This window comes from Chiloscyllium punctatum, chromosome 30, assembly GCF_047496795.1.
Source record: "Chiloscyllium punctatum isolate Juve2018m chromosome 30, sChiPun1.3, whole genome shotgun sequence".
In the NCBI taxonomy this organism is placed as follows: Eukaryota; Metazoa; Chordata; class Chondrichthyes; order Orectolobiformes; family Hemiscylliidae; genus Chiloscyllium; species Chiloscyllium punctatum.
In genome coordinates, this window is record NC_092768.1 from 31,466,598 (window position 1) to 31,491,839 (window position 25,242).

The window sequence follows — 25,242 nt, forward strand, 5'->3', positions numbered from 1 at the left end:
GCCAAGTGCTGGCAAATGGGCCTAGATTAGGTTGGGATATCTGGTCAGCATGGACAAGGTGGACTGAACGGCCTGTTTCCGTGCTGTACATCTCTATGACTGTACGACTCTAATAGCGAACATGGTTAAACCTTTGAGTTATTCAAATTAATCTGACAGTTTTTGCACAATTAGGTTTCTATGGAACTAGACCGACCAGTCTGACTAGGCTGTGTGAAACCTGCCAAACAAACAATTCAGAGAGACATGCGAATTATTGCAAGATTCGGGAACATGGTTTAATCATTCAGTCATTGCAAAGCATCAGTTCAAATAACTCAATGAATGTAATGCTCCAAAAAGCAAGGATTTTCTCGAAATGAATCAGTCACACAGGTTTGGAATGGGGTCTGAGTTAATTTGCAAAGAGCATTCAAACCCTCAATGAAATGTCTGCCTCCTTTTGTAATGGGAGAACAGTCTCAGTTGATTCCTCAGAAACATTATCCTTACAGAAGTGAAGGTGGGACGATATAGATTTGTATGAAGAGTAAATGATTGTGTGCCACGTCACATAGAGACAGGGTAATCCGGTTCTGGTGCTGCCTCACACTTGGTGCTGCAGCTCCCTCCTTTAGAAACCCAGCAGTGAAAGACCGACTGGGCCTGTCGCTGGGTCCCATCAGCGAGACACAGCACAAACCCGGTGGGGTTTTGGGTTGGACACTAAGCCGATTCTCGGGCTAGTGTCCAGGTCGGTCACCCCTGGTGGGGCCTGGAAGTGGAACTTCTGCAGCAGGGTGGTGAAGAACAGGAAAAGCTCCACTTTAGCCAGTGCCTCACCAGCGCACACCCTCCGACCTGAAAAAGAACAGGGAACGGTCAGTACCTCACCCCCCCCCCCCCCACACACACACACACACACACACAGACACACACACAACACACACACACAGACACACACAGACACACAGACACTCAAACACAGACACACACACACACAGACACTCACACACACAGAGACACACACGCACACACATACAGACACACAGAGACTCACACACAGATAGACACACAGACGCACACACACAAACACACACACAGACACACAGACACACACACAGATACACACACACAGACACACATACACTCACACACAAACACAGACACACTCACACACACAAACACACACACTCACACACAGAGACACACACAGAGACACACACAGACACACCAATACACACAGACACACACACACTCACACACACACACACACAGACACACACACACAGACACTCACACACAGACACACCAAGACACACAGACACACACAAACACACACACAGACACTCACACACACAGACACACTCACAGACACACAGGCACATACACACAGACACACCAATACACACAGACAGACACACACTCACACACAAACATACACACTCACACACAGACACACACACAGACCACACACACAGAGACAATCATACACACACAGACTCAGATCACACACACAGACACACACACACACTTACACATACAGATTCACACACACAGATACATACAGGCACTCACACACACAGGCACACACACACAGACACTCACACACACAGACACACTCACACATACACACAGACACACACACAGACATTCACATAGACAAACACACAGACACTCACACACACTCACAGACACACATACAGACACATACACACACACACAAACACACACAGACACACACACACTTACACACACACTCACACACGTACACTCACACAGACACACACACCAACACACACAGACCCACACTGAACCCCCCCCCACACACACACCACTCACACACAAACAGATACACAAACACACATACACACGCACAGACACATACACACACACACACACACACACACACAGTCCGTTCATAGACCACCATCTTCCAAACCCCCATCGCTGAAACCATCCCAATGGTCACCAACTGCAAGCAATTCCATTCCCACAGTGTGTCTCTCCATCCCCGTACTGACAGAACTCAAACAGCTGGGAGTACATTTGGCCCTTCAAGCTCTTTGCTCATTTAATAAGAACCTGGCTGATCTGCTCCCTCCACCCCACCTTCCCAAACCTTCCCCATTCCTATCCATTTAACTCAGATCCAATAACTTGGTCCTGAATCTACTCAATGACTGAACATCCACAGACCCTCAGGGCAGGGAATTCCATCGTCACACCCCCCTCTGAGTGAGAGAACATTGTCCTCTCCCCATCCGAAATGGACACTCCTTTACTGTGAGGCTGTCCATTGAACAGAAAGGATGGAGTTTAATTCAGATAAATGCGAGGTGCTGCGTTTTGGGAAAGCAAATCTTAGCAGGACTTATACACTTATACACTTAAGGTCCTAGGGAGTGTTGTTGAACAAAGAGACCTTGGAGTGCAGGTTCATAGCTCCTTGAAAGTGGAGTCGCAGGTAGATAGGATAGTGAAGAAGGCGCTTGGTATACTTTCCTTTATTGGTCAGAGTATTGAGTACAGGAGTTGGGAGGTCATGTTGTGGCTGCACAGGACCTTGGTGAGGCCACTGTTGGAATATTGCATGTAATTCTGGTCTCCTTCCTATCGGAAAGATGTTGTGAAATTTGAAAGGGTTCCGAAAAGATTTACAAGGATGTTGCCAGAGTTGGAGGGTTTGAGCTATAGGGAGAGGCTGAATAGGCTGGGGCTGTTTTCCCAGGAGCGTCGGAGGCTGAGGGGTGACCTTATAGAGGTTTAAAAATTCTGAGGGGCTTGGATAGGATAAATAGGCAAAGTCTTTTCCCTGGGGTCGGGGAGTTCAGAACTAGAGGGCATAGGTTTAGGGTGAGAGGGGAAAGATATAAAAGAGACCTAAGGGGCAACTTTTTCACCCAGAGGGTGGTAAGTGCATGGAATGAGCTGCCAGATGATATGTTGGAGGCTGGTACAATTGCAACATTTAAGAAGCATTTGGATGGGTATATGAATAGGAAGGGTTTGGAGGGACATTGGCCAGGTGCTGGCAGGTGGGATTAGATTGGGTTGGGATATCTGGTCGGCATGGACGGGTTGGACCGAAGGGTCTGTTTCCATGCTGTACATCTCTATGACTCTATGACACATCCCCTCTCCAGGGCCTGAAGAATTATCCATATTTCAATGTCTTTAAGGAATAGAGCACCGAGACCCTGTTCCAGGAGTCAGCTCAGTGACTCTCTCTAAGGTAACCTTACCCTTCCTTGGGTGGAGAGACCAAAACTGTGACTGAGTGTGGTCCCACCAAACCCCTATGGGATCGCAGGACCTGTGGCACCTCCTGAGCTGAATTAATTGACATTACTGGTCATAGCCTTCGTATTTAACTTCCCTTTTCTTTATTCACTCATGGAACATGAACGTTACTGGCTGGGCCCAGCACTTACTGCCCATTCCCGATTTGTCCCGTTGAGAAGGTGATGGTGAACTGGCTTCTTGAAACTCTCCAGTCCCTCCGAGCCACTCACCATCCTGACCGTAAGACCACGAGAAATAAGAACTGGAGCAGACCATTCGGCCCCTCGAGACTGTTCTGCCATTCAATGGGATTATGGTTCATCCCACATTCTTCACATCCACTGTCCTTTCCATCTCCCCATTCCTTCAGTGTCACTGGCTCAGGATCGTGGAGTTCCCTCCGTAACAGCATTTGTCTACAGCACACGGACTGCAGCGGGTCAAGACACCAGCTAACCACCACCTTCTCAAGGGGTGACTCGGGGAACGGGCAATAAATACTGGGCCCAGCCAGTGACACCCACAGACCATGGATGAAGTAAGAGCCAAATGGGGGAGCTCAACCCATTGGGAAATTTTGGAACTCGCTCCCAGTTCAAATCAGAGCTGGCTCTCCACAGTCAGTTGCCTCACTTCAGAAATGGGAATATTTTAGTAACAGAACACACGGCCCCTTTTCCAACCGGTTACCTGCAGAGAAAGGCATGAAGGCTTCTCTCTTCACAAAATTCCCATCAGCATCCAGGAAGTGAGCCGGGTTAAACTGGTGGGGCTTTTCCCATTGGGTTTTATCGTACAGCACCGAGGTCAGTAAAGGAATAACGTACGTTCCCTGAAAAACACGGAAAGCCATTCTGAATGTGTTACTGTGCCTGTGTTTAATGGAGAGTGAGTCATGCAGGATGTGGAAAACCCAGTTTTCTCCCTGATCCTGTTAGTTTCACTAGACACCTCGGATTATAACCGGCTCCATCTTGTTGTCAAATGTAACGGCACATCCCCACGATTAAAGAAACTCAATTCCTAAAATCCAAATTGCTGCTTGGCCTGCAGTGGGACATATTTACTGGCAGTCGAGGCTGGGTAGATTAGTGCACAGGGCCCTGCTGCTTGCTGACAGAAGGAACACGTAAACAGATTGTACTGTTCAACTCAATAAAATAGGTGACTGCCTCTCTCCAGTTCACCCTTCAGGGTAATCATAGTCAACCTGCCCAGTTTTAAACTTAAACAGACCTTGGAAGTTAAGCGCCAGTCATCATTAACTGGTGCATTTGCTTTAGCCTCTGCTAATCAGAGTCTACTGGCCAACCAATCAGCACTCTCCTCTCATTCATTAACAATAATGTTACCCTTTTCATTGGCATCGTCCTGATGAGTGCAAAGTGTTTGTAACAGGATTGAGAGTCAGACGGCGCATTTTAACCACATTTTGAAAAAAGCATGTGTGAGGTGCGATTTGACGCATTTTAAAAAACACAAGTGTGAGGTGAGATTTAAAATCAAACCTCTTCCCACAGTTAGTGACTGGGTTTGGAATGTAGTACGGTCAAGGCAGGGTCACATGAGGCATTCAGGAGAGCACTTGATGATTATTTCAATAGGACCAATGGCTTATGGGGGAAAGGCAGACGTTTGGTTCTGTCAAAATGCTAAAGAGAGCTAGCACAGATGAGATGGGAGAAATGGCCTCATTTTTCACCGTTGAGGTTGTATGAGAACGTTCGATGAGATTTTTTAATAGCAATGTTTCCCTTCTAATTCAATTCCTGTATTTATTCAGAAAGTACCACAATATTATTACCATGGCGACAATGTTCCAAGTAGAACCCTCCTTCAGGACTGGGAGGGGGGTGTTGGTGGTGAGGGGAGCTGCAGATAAAGGGGGCGTATGTAGGGGAGGGTTTTGGGTAGGAATGGGCAGGGTGGCAAGGTAGGGATTGGTGAACACAGGTAGACGGTGTATCCTGATTGGCCGATGGGAAGAATGTATCTGGTTGGTGGCAGGGAGAAGTGGAAGTGAAGGGGAGGGGCTGGAAAGGGAGTCAGGGAATGGGAAGGGAGATTGTTTGAAATTGGAGAGCTCAATGGAGGCTGGAGGCTGCCCAGACAGACACTGATGGACATGTCGGAGATGGAACGGGAAAGGGAATTGAAATAGGCGATGGTTGGGAGGTCAGGTTGGCCAACTCCAAATAGACCCAACCCCAAGAACATCTCCCCCTGCTCACCCCTCTCTGCCCTCGGCAAAGACTGTTCTGTTTGCCAAACCATGGTTTGTACCACTCTCCCCACCAACTCACCCACCCCGATCCCCCAGGTACCTCCCCCTTCAACTGGAAAAGATGCAAAATCTGCCGGACAGTCCTTCCAGGTCAGACAGAGGTTCACCTGCCTCTCCTCCAACCTAGTTTACGGCATCAGGTGATCCCGATGTGGTCTTCTCTACATCGGGGAGACCAAACTTAAACTTAAGGAAAGGTCAACCGAGCATCTCAGCCGGGCCCACAGGGGCTGACCTGACCTCCCAGTCACCGCCCGTTTCAATTCCCCTTCCCATTCCCTCTCCAATATGATCATCCTCAGCCTCCTCCATTGCCAGACCACAAGTTGGAGGTACAGCACCTCATCTTCCACATAGCCAGTCTACGGCCCGGAGGACTCAACATTGAGTTCTCCAATTTCAAATAACCTCCCTCCCCATCCCCCGACTCCCTTCCCAGCCCCTCCTCCTCCCTTCCATTCCTCTGATCGACCCTTCCTTCCGGCTACCAACTGGATACATTTCTCCCATCGACCAACCAGAGCGTGCCCTCTCCCTGTGTTCACCTATTCCTACCTCACCACTCTGACCCCCATCCCCTACCCCACCCCCTCACCCCCACCGCCAGTCCCAAAGCAGGGTTCCACCCGAAACACCCACTTCCCCACCTCCTGGTGCTGCCTGACTTGCTATGTCCTCCCAGCCTCCTGTTTGTTAACTTTGGTTTCCAGTATCTGCAGTTTCTTTGGTCTCTCACAATGCTCCAAGTGGCACAAATTGTGAAAAGTAAGCCTTGTATCTCTGATACCTTTGGAAGGAAATACCCTCTGAAATGCGTGTCCTCGGTTGTCGAATGAGGAAGGTTCGTGGGGACAATGTTGGCAAACTCTGGATTTCGTGAATCACAGCCTCAGTGTAGGGCATGTGTCTCTGGTCTTCTGTTCTCGGGAATCGACCAGCTCCTATCACCCGATCGATTTCATCTTGAACTTTCCCTGAAATAGGCAAAAAGGTAAAGATCTTTGGATGGAGGGAAACAGTTTACTGCAGACTGAACTGAAGTGGAGAACTTTGTGTTGTTGAGTGACACGGAACGGGCTTGATCAGTTCCATTGCCAGTACATTCCCCTCTCAATACTTTGCTTCATCAACTCTGACAGGTACAAACATACAACTGCCCCAAACACGCAGCTGATGTGATACCACCCACTGTGTGCTAACTTCCAAGGTAAATCTTTATTGTTCACTACTGAGGACAATTTAGCAATCTATTTAAAATAATTCCATTCCATTATTCATATTTATTACCCTTGAAAAGGATCCGATTGAAAGTGCTTATTTGTCGAGCCCAAATTTCCACAAAAAACGTGCTGGACAGGGAACTCGGCAGGGGCTGGATTTCTAGGGACATTTTTAGGGCCACCCCAAGAGTATCCCCCTAAAGAGGTCAAATGTTTCAGGCACATGACAGATCCTGACCTGTGAATGGAGATGGTGTTGTCCAAAGACTCTGAGTTGCTCTTTTCTTTTCCCCAGTGCAGCGGGCAGTCTGATGCCAATGGCAGTAAGATCCAAAGTAGAACAAATCAATCCAAGTGACCCCCTCCCCACTTCAGAGACCTGTTTATTACGATAACTGTTCATCTCTTTCAGCACTTTCTGACACCAACCAACGGAGGTGTTTCTGATTGAGATGGCCAATATAGTGCTGAGCACAGAGCTGTTTCAGTATTGCTCTTGATGGTCACTGGGTTCCTGACTGACAATGTCTTGTCTTATTCTCAATCAGATTCTTACAGGGGTCAGTATTTTACCCCGATGGGAGGGTGGGTTTGAGCACCAGATGTAGATATGAAATGCCATGTGACAAGACACTCATGACAGGAACTAACCTCCCTCAGGGAACATAAAGGACTGACTAAAACAAAACAAACGAGAGTAGAGCCCAGGAACAGGCCCTTCGGCCCACCAAGACTGTGCTGACACGTGATGCCTTTCTAACTAAAACCCTTTTACCTCTACATGGTCAGTATCCCTCTATTCCCAGTCTGTTCCTCTATTGTTGAGATGCCTCTTAAACGTTACTATTGTCTCCGCCTCCACCACCTCCTCCAGGCACTTACCACCCTCTGGGTAAAAAAAACTTGGCTCTCATATTTTTGTTAAACTTACCCCTTTTTACCTTAAATTGATGTCACCCAGGAACTGTCATTAAGGACTCCATCTATTCATGCCTCTCATAATTTGTAAACATCGATCAGGTCACCCCTCATCCTTCGAAATTATAGTGAAAACAAACTGAGTTTTTCCACTGTCTCCTCATGGCTAATATCCTCTACACCAGGCAACATCCTGATCAACCATTTCTGAACCCTCTCCAAAGCCTCCCCAGAACTGTACACAATATTTCAAATGTGGCCTCACTGAAGTCCCACACCACTGCCACATGACTTGCTAATTTTTCATCCCCCATCCCTGACCAATGAAGGCAAGCACGCCCAGATGTCTTCTTGACCTCCCTATCAACTTGTGTTGTCACTTTCAGGGAACTGTGGACCTGCACACCAAATGCCTCTGTATGTTGGTGCTAAGAAGGTTTCTGCCATTTACTGTGTGCAGTACTTCCCTCCTGCATTAGATCTCCCGAAATGCCTCACCTTCCATTTGTCTGGATTAAACTCCATCTGCCATTTCTCCGCCCAACTCTCCAGCCAATCTCTATCCTGTTGTATCCTCTGACAATCCTCCTCACCATCCACAGCTCCCCTGAACTTTGTGTCATCCACAAACCTATCCATCAGGCCATGTCTGAATTCCCTCCCAATCATTTATATACATTACAAGCAACAAGATACAATTATACAACCAACAATATTATATTAGAATCAGATGCCATTTTAGACACAACCACCAAACTAACAAACACCGAGTGAAGGATTCCTTACTCTGGATTTCTGGGTAGTTTACCATCAGAAGAAGTCCCCAGCAGAGGGTAGTGGAGGTGGTCTCTGTGCCAGCAGCAAACAGGTCAGTGATTGTAACCACGATATCCTTTTTCTTACTCTCTAAATCTTCACCTCCCAGCTCCTTCAAGATAAAATGAAACAAAGGAGAGTGTGTCGCCTCCTTCAGGAAAATATCCAGCTCCGTAAATGTCTGAACGGATGTCCGTGTGCCTGAGGATAGTGATCCTTCCAGCCTCTGGTCATGAACGTCATGATGACAATGACAGATTTGGCAGATGGAATACGATGTAGGGAAACGGGAAGTGGAGGTACGGAGAAATACACTCACTCATGGTCAGGCTTTGGGGAGGCAATCGACTTCACCAATTTGAAGGTGGAGGGACAGGTCGAGAAGCCCTTTAAAGCAACTATCAAGCTTTTGTAGGACAGAATACGTACATCAGGAAGTTAACCCACACCGTTCTGTTTTATACACAAATATATATAAAAATCTGGTGAGGCCTCAGCTGGAATATTGCATCCACTTCTGGTGTCACACTTTCGGGAAAATGTCAATGATGGGGCATGGGTGCAGGACAGATTTACTGAAGGGGAGAAGATCAAGGGGAGATTCGATAGAGTTGTTGGAAATCATGAATGGGTTTGACTGGATAGGTAAGGAGAGATTGATTGCAGGAGCAGGGTGGGTCAGGGACCAGTCCAGTCGGAGGGGGCAACAAGGAGCACTCTACTGCAATGCGATGCTGAGTGACTGGAATTCCTGACACAGACACAAAGCTACGCTCACACGAGAGTCGGGGATATACTTGAAGGGAAATAAGTGACAGGACAGTGGAGAAAGAATAGGGGAGGTGGGATAGCTCTACCAGGGAGCAGCTATCAATATGGTGGGCCGAGTGACCTTCCCCTCTGCTGTATCACCCTCCAATTCTCTGAAGGAAAGTTGCCTCTCCTGTCTGAGTTCACCATTAGGTTTCAATCCACTCTGGGAGCACAGCAGAGATGAAGGGGCAGGACTTAATGAATGTGGGGTTTAAATTCATTAAAGAGATTGATTTTCCAGTCAAAATGAGAAGAGTGTGGCTCCGAAGCACTGAACAACAGATCCAGGTGTAATTTCAAGGGCAGTGTTCGGGGAAAATAATGTGTGAAGTAAGGACAGACCTCTCCTCAGTTATATTACTCATGAGACTTTCCATGTTGACTTTTGCAAGATTGAAGCTCACACACCATCAATGCTGTATTCTGGACACATTGAGCACCCACGTGATGTCATGAGCACTACGATAAGCTAAATAATCAGATACAGTGGGCGCTTGAAGCTACATATTCGTAGTTCCATCCAGAGACTAGGGGCAGCACTGAGCAACATGTTAACAAATGTTTAACACAGAATCTTCCTCCATCAAAACCCACAAAGTCCTGGTGTGGAGTCTGAAATCTGGGGAGATACCCCTTACCGCTGAAAAGGTGTGTCACTGTACTTGCTGATGCCTCAGAATTAAGGCCTCGTTGAATGTCTGGATACTGTTCTCGCTCAACGTCTCTTTGGCAGCTTTGAAGAAATCTTCAAAGATTTCATGCATCTTCACGAGATTTTGAATAATCTTCCTGCGGCTCGGAATCAGAAATCCCAGAGATGGGTAAGAATTGTACAGCTGGATTGGAACAAGAACATAAGGATCAGGCCTTTGGAGGATCCAGTGATCGCTCATCCACGGTCAGTGCAGCAACTACTTACCTTCAGTGATGCTCCATGGGAGAGAGGAGATTGTCATGGCAACCCCACCCTTCCTCTCCTCTCCTCAGTGCCCCCACCCCAACCCACAAACCCTCCAAATTTATAGTTTTAGTTTGAGTGCTTTAGCTCTCATCCAGAATGGGTGACCTGTCAGCTGTCACCTGTTATACATGGATTCCAAAAATCAGATACAGGTCAGACCAAGTAAGGACAGCAGATTTCCTCCAAATTAGTGCACCAGCTGGGCATTTCTTGCCAATTATATTCATCGTTTTACTCTTAAATTCAGATTTGTATTGTTAAATTGAATTGAAATTCCGCCATCCACCACAGCAGGATTTGAACCCAGCTCCCCCAGGTTGATGTCACTTGCATCATTTTCCTTCAGGTGGGAAGCTGAGGGAATCACATCTCTTGAAAGCAATACCCCTGCCCGCCACCCACCCACCTCCCCCCCCCCCCCCCACCACCCCCTCTCCGTATCAAGAGTCTGGGAGAATGATTCCAGTTCGGGGAATCTTTCTGTGATTCTATAAACTGCCTCATTTCATTCTAAATGAGTTCAGAAAACTCAAAACGGTGACAACACGTTCAGTGTCAGGCCAGGTTAATTTTGTCAGTGCTGAAGGAGGGCCATTGGACCTCCTGAGTCTTTCTCTCCACAGAGGCTACCAGACCTCCTGGGTCTTTCCAGCAACTTCCCAACCATTTTCTGATTGCCAGCACTCCCATAGTTCTTTGCTTAATTTTAAAATAGTTTTCCACATTTATTTTCTCACTAAAAGTTTTCCAATTTAGCCCATGTAAGCCTGTCGCACATATCAGCATTTATGACTGAGACACAATGTTAGCGAGAGTCTTCAACCCGTAACAAGTCAGGTGTGGAAATAGTCACGCACACCAAATTGCAAATGACCTCAACAATCAGCCTGAGTACATTACCACAAAACAACAATTACATGTATTGGAGCTGTTCCCAATAGTCTCGTGTTCTCATTAGCCATGTTTGTTAGATGGATAAATACTTCATTGTTATAATCAAAACGGTCTCCAAATATGATGGAAGAGATGATATTGCTCACAGCCAAATACATATTCTGTGCAGTTTCAAAAGGCTGACCTGTGAATAAACACAGAATTCCATTACAAACAGGCCTCTAAACAGTAATAATACTTCAGTCATTGTCATCTTTTACAAAGCACAAGTTACTCATATAAAACAAAGAACAGTGGAGGCTGCAAATCTGAAACAACAACAGAAATTGCTGGAGAAACTCAGCACATCTTGGAGCATTCCTGGAGAGAAAGCAGAGTTAGTGTTTTAACAAACAACAGTACATTACTGGAACAGACCCTTCGGCCCATCGAGCCTGTACCGATGCATGAAACCTTTCTGAACTAAAACCCTTCTGTCTCCACACGCTCCATATCCCTCTATTCCCTGCCCCTTCAGAAATCTGACCAGTTCCCTATTCAATGTTCCTGTTCTGAAGAAGGGAACTCAAAAGGTTAACGCTGTTTTCTCTCCCACAGTTACAGCCCGACCTGCTGAGTTTTGTCAGAATTGGGAAGACAGAAGATTAATCAGGAAGCAGGAAGTCAAAATTGCAGCTTTTCGATGAGTCATAGTCATAGAGGTGTACAGCGTGGAAATAGACCATTCGATCCAATTCATCTATGGCAACCAGATGGTCTAAATTAATCCAGTGCCTTTTGCCAGCACTTGGCCCATATCCCTCTCAATCCTTCCTATTCATACACATATCCAGATGAATTTTAAATGTTGTAACCATATCAGTCTCCACCACTTCCTCTGGCAGCACATTCCATACATGTACCATCCTTTACATGGAAATGTTGCCCCTTTTAGGCGTCCATTATATCTTTCCCATCTCACCCTACACCTATGCTCTCTAGTTCTGGGCTCCCCCACCCCAGCGAAAAGGCCTTGTCTATTTACCTGATCCATGCCTCTCATGATTTTATAAACCTCTATGAGGTCACCCCTCAGCCTCCGACACTCCAGGGAAAACAGCCCTAGCCTATTCAGCCTCTCCCTGTAACTCAAACCCTCCAGCCCTGGCAACATCCGTGTGAACCTTTTCTACACCATTTCACATTTCACAACATCCTTCCTCGAGGAGGGAGACCTGAATTGCACAAAATCTTCCAAACGTGGCCTAGCCAATGTCCTGTCCAACATGGCTTCCCAACTCCTATACTCAATGCTCTTACCAATAAAGAAAAGCATACTAAATGCCTTCTTCACTCTCCTAACTGCCTGTAACTCCACTTTCAAGGAACTGTGAACCTGCACTCCTTGGTCTCTTTGTTCAGCAACACTCCCGAGGACCTTACCATTAAGTGCATAATTCCTGTCTGATTTACCTTTCTAAAATACAACATCTCGCATTATTTAAATTAACCTCTATTTGCCACTCTTCATCCACTGGCCCATCTCGCCAAGATCCTGTAGTACTCTGAGATAACCTTCTTTGCTGTCTGCAACACCTACAATTTTGATGTCATCTGCAAACATACCAACCATACTTCCTGTGTTCACATCCAAATCATTTATATAAATGATAAAAATTAATGAACCCAGGCACTGATCCTTGTGGCACTCCACTGCTCATAGGCCTCCAGTCTGAAAAGCAACCCTCCACCACCATCCTCTGTCTTCTACCTTTGAGCCAGTTCTATATCCAAATGGCCAGTTCTCTCTATATTCCATGTGATCTAACCTTGCTAACCAGTCTACCATGTGGAACATTGTTGAATGCCTTACGGAAGTCCATTTGGATCACATCCACCACTCTGCCCACATCAATCCTCTTAGTTACAAGCAATTACTTTGAAGGCGACATACCGCCTTGTTACATTAGAGCCAGTCTAGCTACTAAAAACTTGGGGCTACATTTCCCTGAGAGCCCATCACCTTCTACATTTTCCAAAACAACATACTTGTTTGAGATGGGAATAGCCACAGGAGACTGCTGCACTATCTGCCTACCTTTCCTGGAGTTAACCTATTGACCTGACTGTCTGTGCAGTTTTTCTCCCTTCCTGAAACTGCCATCCACCACACCCCTAGCTCCTGTAAATTCCTCATTTCCTTAACCTGCCACTCTCACCAATCCATGCAATCCGATAGAATTCGCAAACAACACACTTCCTGCAGATGTAATCATCAGTAACTTGGAAACTCTTCCCAATCTCCCACATCCAACAGGAAGAGCACATGACTCGACTAAAGGCCACATTTTCACCTTAATCGACAGACGCAGAAAATAGCCCAGTCCTACCGCTCAAAAAAGGATAATTCAGTCCCTATGTTTTATATCGGTAAGGTTTATTGAAGAGAGAGATCTCAATAAAAACATATAATCAAAAAGTACCCATTGTACTCACTGTTGGAGATTTACCAAAAACCACAGTAAGGTTACACTTTAAAGCGAGCCACTTCGCTGCTCCCCTGTTGTGAGATCCCCACATGGTTTCTCAAAGGGCAGCTTCGAATTTAAGTGTTTGTACATTTTCTTTCAGAATGAACTCCAATGTCCAGATACATTTGTTACTAAACAGAAAAATCATACAGCTCTGAAGGGTCTTTGCTGGGTCAGACAGCTGTCCAGGGTCACTGCTGGGTCACACAGCTGTACAGGGTCACTGCTGGGTCACACAGCTGTCCAGGGTCACTGCTGGGTCACACAGCTGTACAGGGTCACTGCTGGGTCACACAGCTGTGCAGGGTCACTGCTGTCTCACACAGCTGTCCAGGGTCACTGCTGGGTCACACAGCTGTGCAGGGCCATTGCTGGGTCACACAACTGCACAGGGTCATTGCTGGGTCACATAGCTGTCCAGGGTGACTGCTGGGTCACACAGCTGTGCAGGGTCATTGCTGTCTCACACAGCTGTACAGGGTCACTGCTGGGTCACACAGCTGTGCAGGGCCATTGCTGGGTCACACAGCTGTACAGGGCCATTGCTGGGTCTCATAGCTGTCCAGGGTCACTGCTGGGTCACACAGCTGTACAGGGTCACTGCTGGGTCACACAGCTGTGCAGGGTCACTGCTGTCTCACACAGCTGTCCAGGGTCACTGCTGGGTCACACAGCTGTGCAGGGCCATTGCTGGGTCACACAACTGTACAGGGTCATTGCTGGGTCACATAGCTGTCCAGGGTGACTGCTGGGTCACACAGCTGTGCAGAGTCATTGCTGTCTCACACAGCTGTACAGGGTCACTGCTGGGTCACACAGCTGTGCAGGGCCATTGCTGGGTCACACAGCTGTACAGGGCCATTGCTGGGTCTCATAGCTGTCCAGGGTCACTGCTGGGTCACACAGCTGTACAAGGTCACTGCTGGGTCACACAGCTGTGCAGGGTCACTGCTGGGTCACAGCTGTACAGGGTCATTCCTGTGTAACTCAGTTGTGCACATTCAGTGCTGGGTCACACAGCTGTACAGGGTCATTCCTGTGTAACTCAGTTGTGCACATTCACTGCTGGGTCACACAGCTGAACAGGGTCATTGCTGTGTAACTCAGTTGTGCACATTCACTGCTGGGTCACACAGCTGTACAGGGTCATTGCTGTGTAACTCAGTTGTGCACATTCACTGCTGGGTCACACAGCTGTACAGGGTCATTCCTGTGTAACTCAGTTGTGCACATTCACTGTTGGGTCATACAGCTGTACAGGGTCATTGCTGTGTAACTCAGTTGTGCACATTCACTGCTGGGTCATACAGCTGAACAGGGTCATTGCTGTGTAACTCAGTTGTGCTCCAAAGATTCAAGGAAATCATCTCCGACGCTGAAATATCTCCAATATGGAGCAGCTGTTACAGCCACAATTTTTTCCCGTCCTCCACCTCAGGTTACACAGAATCCTTCAGCTTAAAATGACTTGGCAGCGGTGGGACTCAAACCTCCATCTCTGAAGAGACTGGAGTGTGGGAGGAAGAAATGTATCATTGTTTAACATCACTGAATCAAACTCCTGGAATTCCCTCCATTAGGACATTGTGGGTCAACCTACAGCATGTGAACTGGAATTGTTCAGGTAGACAGCTCACCATCTCCTTCTCAAGAGGCAACTAGACACGGGCAAAATGTTGCTGGCAATCAGCAGTGCCAATGCCATGTGTAAAGGTTTGAACACATAGCATGGTCTCAATTCTCACACTGGCTGAGATTGCTATAAAGGTCCCACCTTTTCAATCTCACCCCTCACCTGAGGCATGTTTAAGGTTAAACTCAGTACCAGTCATGTCTACTCAGTGAGAGGGAGGGACGACGGTGATTTCACCTGTCAATTATGTCACACCAAGTCGAGGAGGAACAAACAGATCTTAGGGGTGGAATGGACCAATGGCTTGAACAAACAAATGCCTAAATTGACCCAAGAGTTGGGAAGAACGTGAGATAGGCTGTTAATACACCATCGCACCTAACTTTTAGCAACCATCGTCCACACTGAAGGAATGGAAGTAATTCAGTAAGCTTTGTGCAGGAGCAGACAACCAGACACAGACCATGTTGTGTCTGTGCTTACACACCAGAGTCTGGACTCAAATTACCTTCAAACTCCCTTCCCACTGCACCACTGTCACACCCTGTTGTGTCCTGTGAGAATCGGTGTGCACGACTAGCCCACATTTTAAAATAAGAAATCTCACAAGGAGGCTTTGTATTGTCTCCAAGTTGTATTGGGACCTGGAACCAGAAGGCCCCCAATGGGCCACCCCAACAGTGACTGACCTGGGAGCCTCACCACGGCCATAGCTCAGCAAGTCTAGGTACCTCGATACCCACATCTCTGCCGTATACATGAGAGTCTTTGTCACCAACACGTGGAGGCGATGGTCAAAGGACCAAAGTGGCAGAGTCTCTGCTGATCAGGCAGGACCGAGTTAAACTGAGGGGAAGAATACTTCTGAATCTTCACAGCAGCAGCAGCAGCATTGGTATGTGGATGCTGCCCTGGAACATTCTCTTGAAGTTGGTGTTGGGATCTTTTACTCAAGTGAAAATCTTTTCTGTAGATGCCAATTTCGAGGGAACCATGAATCCCAGCATGTCATGTCCCACCAAGCACTCACCCTTGTGACTCTCAAACACATTAACAAGAAAGCTGGCCTCTTCACTGATCCTGTCTTCAATGGATTTCTTGCCCATGCCAAAGCCTCGGAGAGCTGAGATCACAAACTTTCGGTTCTCCCGCCACAACTTCCCGTCACTGAATACAACACCTGAAAGTGAGACACGAAAAGCTGATCAAATATTGTACACAGGTTCTGCTGTGAGTGCTGCCAAACCCCAGGTTTCTAACACCCTTTCCTTTCCTGAGAATTACACCATTCTACAACCAAGAGGAAGGTCATTGTATCCATGAGTGCTCTTTGGGGGAGTGAGCCCATTGGCCTGACTTCACAAAATTCCTCTTGATGTTGTCATTCTCAATTCCCCTTTGGATGTTCCTGTTGACCCTGCCTCTAGAACCATCCCAGGTACTGCATCCCAGATGAGAATGAGAGCCGTAAAACCAAATCTCATCTTCCCTCTGATTGGTTTTTGTAACCAAGCAGCCTCTTTTGATGTAGTCTGCCCAATTCTGGCCTCCCTGTTACAGGGAGCACATCGGCTGCAACGTTTTTCACTGGAGCGTATGAGGTTGAGGGGTGACCTTGCAGAGGTTTATAAAGTCATGAGGGACATGGATAAGGTGAATGGCAGGTGTCTTTTCCCCCGGGATGGAGGATTTCAAGGCAAGGGGCATATTCTTTAAATGTGAGTAGAAAGGTTTTAAAAAAGACATGGGGGCAGTTGTTTTATACAGAGTGCGGTTTGTGTGTGGAATGAACTTCCAGTGGAAGTGGTAGAAGTGGATATAGTTATAATGTTTCAAAGACATTTGGGTAAGTACATGAATAAGAAATGTTTGGAGGAATGTAGACCAAGCACAGCCAAGTGAGATTAGTTTAGTTTGGGATTACGTTCAGCATGGACTGGTTAGACCGAAGGGTCTGTTTCAGTGCTTTATGACTCCGTGACTCTATAATAATCCTCCCAATTTCAGTGTTTGTCAGTTCATATTTAAGATTGTCCCACAGTAAAATGTGCCCTTTTTATTTGTTGATTTAATATTGAACAGCTCGAATATATCACGTGAAGATTAATGTTCTGATGCTTGAGCAACATTTATGGAGTTAGATGAATTGTTGATGAAGGGGATTGTCCCAGGTATTCAATGACTCCCATTATATTGAGGGAGGTGAGGAAGAAGTGCAGTACCTTGAGACAGCAGGGTATTGGCAATCGGCCAATTGACAGCAAATAAAAAGTAGGAAGGTAACAGGGTCTGACTACCAACCCAGCAGCTTAACCAAGGGAGGGCTGTGAGGTCTGTTAGCAGCTCGGGATCTGATCCCTGCCATTTAATATGACAGCAGGAAGCTCGAGCGTATTGGGGTTTTGGATGAGATGTCAAAGTTGCACAATGTATTTACGTGTATGTGTAAATGCAATGATTTTAATTGCGAGTAGGCCTCCTCTCACGCAGCACAAGTTTTGGTTGACATTACTTTGGTATTTTCTAGCACATTGCAAGGTAACATATTGACAGAATGTGTATTTCTTCAGCAAAACTAAAGAGGTTATGTTGAAATTTAATAAAATGCTTGTTTGGCTTCAAGTGGAGCATTGTATTCAATTCTGAGCGTCACATTGTTGGGAAATGCTTGAGCGAGGGTCGCCATCAGATGAATGATCGATGATCGCTTGGAAAAGAGAAGGATGTGTGAGGTTTTGGATGGAGATATCCAAGATCATAAGGGATCTAGTCAGAGTAGATGAAGAGACACTGTTTCCCATTGGCTGGAGTACTGAGAATCAGATGGCACAGAGCTCATAGCATTGGCAAAAGAAACAAAGAGGGTTTGTGGAAAGACACATTGATTGGTGATAATCAGAAGTGCCTGATCAATGGAAATTCAATGGAAGTTTTCAAAAAAGATTTGAATAAGTGCCTGACAAGGGAAAGGCTTTTCAGGGGTGCAGGGAAAGGGCAGGGGAGCAGGACCAGTTCAGTTGTAATCACTGATAAACATTGGCCTAACCCAGGATTATTGGGAATGAGAAGCTTGGGTATTTATAAATTGAGGGAAGTAGTGGCTCAAAGGCTACAGTTCAATTCCGGAACATTTTGTGTCCACCACTTTGTGTCCAACACTTTGACCACCATGATCGGGTGAGCTGAGTTGAAGATGGAAATGACCAAAGAGTAACCCAGAGATGAAAGAGGGAAATTACCAGTTCGAAATGAAACTGCGTCATATATCGGTAAGTGTGGCCTCCCACTGAATTGATCAGCGTGATTCACAAGAGCGTCTTTCACTGCATCGTAACCAGTCAACACCACTGCCTTCAGTGGGCCGAGCTCCACTGAAAATACACTTCCATATTTCTCTGCGAGCTAACAAAGAGAGATTTATTTTATTAAGGTTTCATTTCTAGTCAGCTGTAGCACAAGAAAGGGGCAAAAAAATGAAGGAAAGAATATTATTCCCCAATTCCTAAGAATTTGATGCCCATCTGTATTTTCCCTTCAGAAGGTGGTCGTGAGCTGCCTTCTTGACCCACTGCAGTGCAGGTGGGTAAACCTTCAATGGTGTTGGGAAAGGAATTCCAGAATGTTGAACATAGGAACAGAAGGAGGCCATTCAGCCCCTCAAGCTCCCTCCACAACTCAATGACATCATGGATGACCTTTGGCCGAACTCCATGTTCCTGCCTTTGGCCCATATCCCCTCATGGCTTTGCTTCATAAAAATGTATCTACCTCAAGTTTAAAACTAATAACAGATCCCACACCCACTGCTATTTGTGGAAGAGAGTTCAAAACCTCCACCACCCTTTCCAACATCTCCCTCCCGAACGATCTGGCGCAGACTGTGTCCCTTAGTTGAGAATCTCCAAACATTGCAAGTAGTTTATCTTTAGCCACCCTTTTCCTGTTAATAATACAGTCATAGAGTCATAGAGCTGTACAGCATGGAAACAGACCCTTCGGTCCAACCTGTCCATGCCGACCAGGTATCCCAACCCAATATAGTCCCACCTGCCAGCACCCGGCCCATATCCCTCCAAACCCTTCCTATTCATATACCCATCCAAATGTCTTTTAAATGTTGCAATTGTACCAGCCTCCACCACATCCTCTGGCAGCTCATTCCATGCACGTACTACCCTCTGTGTGAAAAGGTTGCCCCTTAAGTCTTTTTTAAATCTTTCCCCTCTCACCCTAAACCTATGCCCTCTAGTTCTGGACTTCCCAACCCCAGGGAAAAGACCTTGTCTATTTATCCTATCCATACCCCTCATAATTTTGTAAACCTCTATAAGGTCACCCCTCAGCCTCCGACGGTCCAGGGAAAACAACCCCAGCCTGTTCAGCCTCTCCCTACAGCTCAAATCCTCAAACCCTGGCAATATCCTTGTAAATCTTTTCTGAACCCTTTCAAGTTTCACAGCATCTTTCCAATAGGAAGGAGACCAGAATTGCACGCAATATTCCAACAGTGGCCTAACCAATGTCCTGTACAGCCGCAACATGACCTCCCAACTCCTGTACTCAATACTCTGACCAATAACGGAAAGCATACCAAACGCCTTCTTCACTATCATATCTACCTGCGACTCCACTTTCAAGGAGCTATGAACCTGCACTCCAAGGTCTCTTTGTTCAGCAACACCCCCCAGAACCTTCCCATTAAGTGTATAATTCCTGATAAGATTTGCTTTCCCAAAATGCAGCATCTCGCATTTATCTGAATTAAACTCCATATGCCACTTCTCAGCCCATTGGCCCATCTGGTCCAGATCCTGTTGTAATCTAAGGTAACCCTCTTTGCTGTCCACTACACCTCCAAATTTGGTGTCATCTGCAAACTTACTAACTGTACCTCTTATGCTCACATCCAAATCATTTATGTAAATGACAAAAAGTAGAGGACCCAGCATCGATCCTTGTGGCACTCCACTGGTCACAGGCCTCCAGTCTGAAAAACAACCCTCCACCACCACCCTCTGTCTTCTAACTTTAAGCCAGTTCTGTATCCAAATGGCTAGTTCTCTCTGTATTCCATGACATCTAACCTTGCTAATCAGTCTCCCATGGGGGACCTTGTCACACGCCTTACTGCTGCTCTGCCCTCATCAATCTTCTTTGTTACTTCTTCAAAAAACATCTTTTAGGTTTTGATCAGATCACCCGTAATCCTTCTAAACTTAAGAGAAAACCGGCCTTATTTGTATTATCTCTCCTCATAGCCTAACCCAGGAAGTATTATTCCTGTAAACCTCCATTGTGCTCGCTCCAAAGGCATTCCATCCTTCCTGAGGTGTGGAGCCCAGACCTGCTGACAGTGCTCCACGTGGGCTCTGACCAGAGTCCTGTCTAACTGCAGCATAACTTCTGCAAATGCGGCAGAGGCAGAGGAATTGGGAGAATGGGATGGAGTTCTGGCAGGATACTGGGTTGGAGGAGGTGTAGTCCAGGTACTTATGGGATTTATGGGAAACATCCGTCTGGAGATTGTCACTGGAGATAGAAATGGTGAGGTCAAGGAAGGGGAGGCATCTGTCCAAGATGGACCAAATGAATTTGAGGGTGGGGTTGAAGTTGTGGGTGAAGTCAACGAACAGCTCCAGTTCAGCCTGAGAGCAGGACACTGCACCGATGCAGTCATCAATGTAATGGTGGAAGAGTTAAGGCACAGTGCCTGTGTAAGTACTGAAGAGGGACTGTTCGATATAGCCAACAAAGAGACAGGTGTAGCTGTGGCCCATCCGGGTGCCCATGGACACCTCCTCGATTTGGAGGAAATGGGAGGAGTTAAAGGAAAGGTTATTCAGGGTGAGGACCAGTTCAGCGAGGTGGAGGAGGGTATTGGTGGAGGGGGGACTGGATGGGACTGCTGGACAGGAAGAGGCGGAGAGCCTGGAGGGCATTCTTGTGGGGTATGGATGTAAATAAGGGCAGCACGTTCAGAGAGAAGATCAAGCGCTGGGGGCCAGGGAACTGGACGTTGCTGAAGAGATGGAGGGCGTGGTTAGTGTCACGGATGTCGGTGGGAAATGTCTGAACCAAGGGGGAGAGGCTGGAGTCGAGGTAGGACAAAATGAGCTTGGTGAGGCAAGAGCATACGCTCACATATATACGCACCCTCTCACAGACTTATCCCTCATTACATTCTCTTACAGATACTCACACCCCCACATGCACACACACACTCAGTCTCACCTGCATGCACACACATATAAGTTTGTGAGGTGAGTTTGTACTTGCAGTGTTCCATTTTATTTTGCTCATACATGGCAAAATCCATGTAAGATTCTGTAAGTGCCACTTTAAAAATAAGATCAGTCCCTCCTACAGATCCACACATTCACACAGACCCTCTCTCATACACAAGCTCTATCTCATGTGGGATATAAGTACTGTTACTTCTGCAATCATAATTACTTATGCAAGGTAAATGAACTCACACCAGTGTGTAATTGTTTCAGCCAAGAGCTGAGTCAACAAGAATGAAAACTATGTGAAGGAAATACATAATTGTTTTTGTATTAGCTAAAATGTGCATGCAAGAATGAAATGTGCCTCCAAACAATCATAGATGTTACAGACAAATAGTTAAGGTGCTGTGAGGGGAGGGGCTTAAGCTGGATATGCCTGGACAAACAGCAGTTACAAGCATCTGTTTCCCGTTTCTGCAAAAACAAGGACAAACCACAATCAAGAAGTCATGAGGTCATAAGATCATGACAAGATGGTAGTGAAGGAGGATATACCTAACAATGGACCACAGCAGGATGTGGTCAAACGGCCTTGTGAGGCCAGAAACAAACATTTTGTCACAGACAGGGTCGGATAAGGCAAGAGATGAACAACAGTAATGGGTGCCGGTCTTAGGGAAGTGGGAGATGTAAACAGGGAGGAGCAATGGGATGAAAGAATACGAATCAAATTACATAAATGTTGTGTCCTAGTTGAATTCAGTGTGTGTGTGTCCCTGCCTTGTGGACAGTGGATACCACACCCTCTTGCAAGAGTGAAATAAATGACACTACTGATTCAGATCTTGTCTCAGACTGAAATTATTGAAGTGAATGAGCTTTGTTTCTCACACCCATTACACTCTCTCACAGATATTCACACCCCCACATGCACACACACACAAGTCTCCCCTGCATACACACACATATAAGTTTGTGGGGTGAATTTGTACTTGAAGAGTTACATTTTATTTTGGTCAAAAATTGATTGAATCCATGTCAAGTTCTGAACACTGGGGATGCAGATAGATTTTATTCAGGTTTTGAAGCTCCTTGGATGCTGCCTGAACTGCTGTGCTCTTCCAGCACCACCGATCCAGAATCTGGTTTCCAGCATCTGCAGTCATTGTTCTTACCTCGTTGATTTTAATCTTACTGCGAATCCTCTTACTGCGAATCTGAGCTGAGATGGCACCTATTGTTTAAGATATCTTGAGAATGTAACATTTGAAAAGTTCTGGGAATTACATATGAAGACCTGAAAAAGGTGAAAGACTGGATCTATATTTGTTTAATATGACACTCCATGACACTGCAATCCTGTTGCTATAAATCCTGTGTCTTATGAATCTGCTCCACAACCACCTGATACAGAAGCAGCCCTATTGGCTGGTGTTGTGGGAGTTTTAACTTTGTCCGCCCCAATCCAACACTGACTCCTCCAAACCATGCCATATCTCCCAAGTCCCAAATTCCTTAGAGCTGTTGCTTTCCCAATCCTCCCCCTGCAACCCTGCTCCACCCCATTCCCAACCTTGGGCCCCCCTCTGGTGGTATGGACCCTTGCACTTTAAATTGCATTGGGAAGCGGTGATTTTATTTGCAAACCAAAAAGGAAAATCAGTCCTCATTTTGTTCATGATTATTGGCCTGAATTTTAAGACTTTTTTTCTGTTCCTTTGTGACACGTATTTGCTGGGCACTTGGCTCTGGGATATTCCTCAAAGGAACACTCACTCTCACAAACCAGTCCCTTCCCTTTGCACTGACCTCACTTCGGTTTTGGATCAGGTTTTTGATCAGGACATGAATTCAGGTGTTTTCCTGAACTTTCACAATGACAATATCTGGTTATAATGGCCTGAAATACAAAATCCAGGGATTTTCAATTCTCCCAGATCTTCTTCCATCATTTTATATCGACCCCCTCTATGCTTTAAATATCTGGTTGTAAGGATCTGATAAGCTCTCAAATAGGCTTCAGGATTCAGACCAAATCCAGCACGATAAGAGGCCATTCGGTCCATCGTCCGGTGTCACTCTCGCTTTACTGTCACATGTTAATTAAATTGAACATTTCCCAGATTGGTCACTCTCTGAGGTGCCATAACTTTGCAATTGCTTTGTTTTTTTTCTGCATCCCGTTCTGTTTAGAATTAAAGTCCGACCAGAGATCAGAGACTCTCAGAACACAGTCCCCAGGGCTAACAGATTCCTCGATCAGGGATGACGGATCTGCTTTGGTTTGTGTCTCTCTCGGTCTCTGTGAGCTTCTCCTTGGGAGCTGTTCCTTCACACCGCCCCATCCCTCAGACATTCCCCCCGTGAAGGATTCTCACTTACCCCCATGAGAGACCAGTCCAGACTCTTGGGGTCCAGTTGGTGTAGGTTTCCGATCAGAGGAAGCGGGGTCGGTCCGGGAGGGAAATTCCTGGGAACTCTCCGCCGAATTACAGACACGACCAGGAAGAGAAAGAGGGCCAGCAGCGTTAGGGCCACGGTGTAGTCTGTGGGGAAGAGCTTGAGGAGAGCCATTGTGTCAGAGTGCTCAGACACCAGTGATGTTAGAGTGTGTTATATCCTTCATTCCAGTCCCCCACTGGCAAAGAACAGCCTCTTTTACCTGATTTGTCTCACTGAGTGTTTTTAAGCCCCACCTTCCCTGGGAAATTCCAATAAACATTTGGGTACACAGTAACCTGAGCTTCTTGGCACAGAAACGGTGCTGCCCTCTCTTGTAGTCCCACAGCAGGCCAGGCAACATCAGGAGGTGGAGAGGGGAACGTTTCAGGTGTAACCCTTTTCCAGGACAAGGCGTGGGTACTCAGGGTGGGGTGCAGATAAAGGGGGTGGCGAGGGCAGGGTGGTGAGGTGGGGATAGATGAAGACAGGTAGAGGGTACGACCCGGTTGGTCAATGGGAGGAATGAATCCAGTTGGTGGCAGGGAGCAGTGGAAGGGATGGGGGAGGGGCTGGGAAGGGAGTCGAGGGATGGGGAGGGAGGTTATTCGAAATTAGTTAACTCAATGTTGAGTCCTCCAGGCTGGAGGCTGTCCAGAGGAAGATGAGGTGTTGTTCCTCCAATTTGCTGTTGGGTTCATTGTGGTAGTGGAGGAGACAAAGGCTGGTCGTGTTGGAAAGGGAGTGGGAAGGGGAATTAAAATGGGAGGTCTGGTCAGTCCCTGCGGTCCCACCTGAGATGCTCAGTGAACCATTCCCTACGTTTAGGTTTGGTCTCCCCGATGTCGAGTGGTGCAAACCAAGGGCTGCTGAAGGAAATGGGCCTTGTGAAAGGCAGAGGGTGGTGTGTGGGGGGGTGGGGTCTAGTTGGAGTTGGTGGAAGTGTTTAAGGAGGATGCATTGGATGTGGAGACTGGTGGGGTGACAGGTGAGGACACGAGTGACTCTGTCTTTATTGCATTGGGGTGTGGGGTGTTTAGAGCCATGGAACTGGAATAGAGGTGGTGCAGCAGAGGGCTTCTGGATGACAAGAGGGAGGAAAAACTCATTGTTCAAAATAACCTCCTGTACCATTCCCTGACTCCCTTCCCAGCCCACCCCGCCCCCTCCCTTCCACTCCTCTCTGCCACCCACTGGATTCACTCCTTCCATTCACCAACCAGGTCATACCCTCTACCTGTCTTCACCTATTCCCCACTTCAC

The 25,242-nt window shown here is 46.7% G+C and overlaps 1 pseudogene; it reads right to left on the reverse strand.

Moving 5' to 3' along the window:
* Positions 1-232: 232 nt before the first annotated feature.
* On the reverse strand, positions 233-24,176 carry LOC140455377 (cytochrome P450 2K1-like; annotated as a pseudogene).
* Between the last annotated feature and the right edge of the window lie 1,066 nt (positions 24,177-25,242).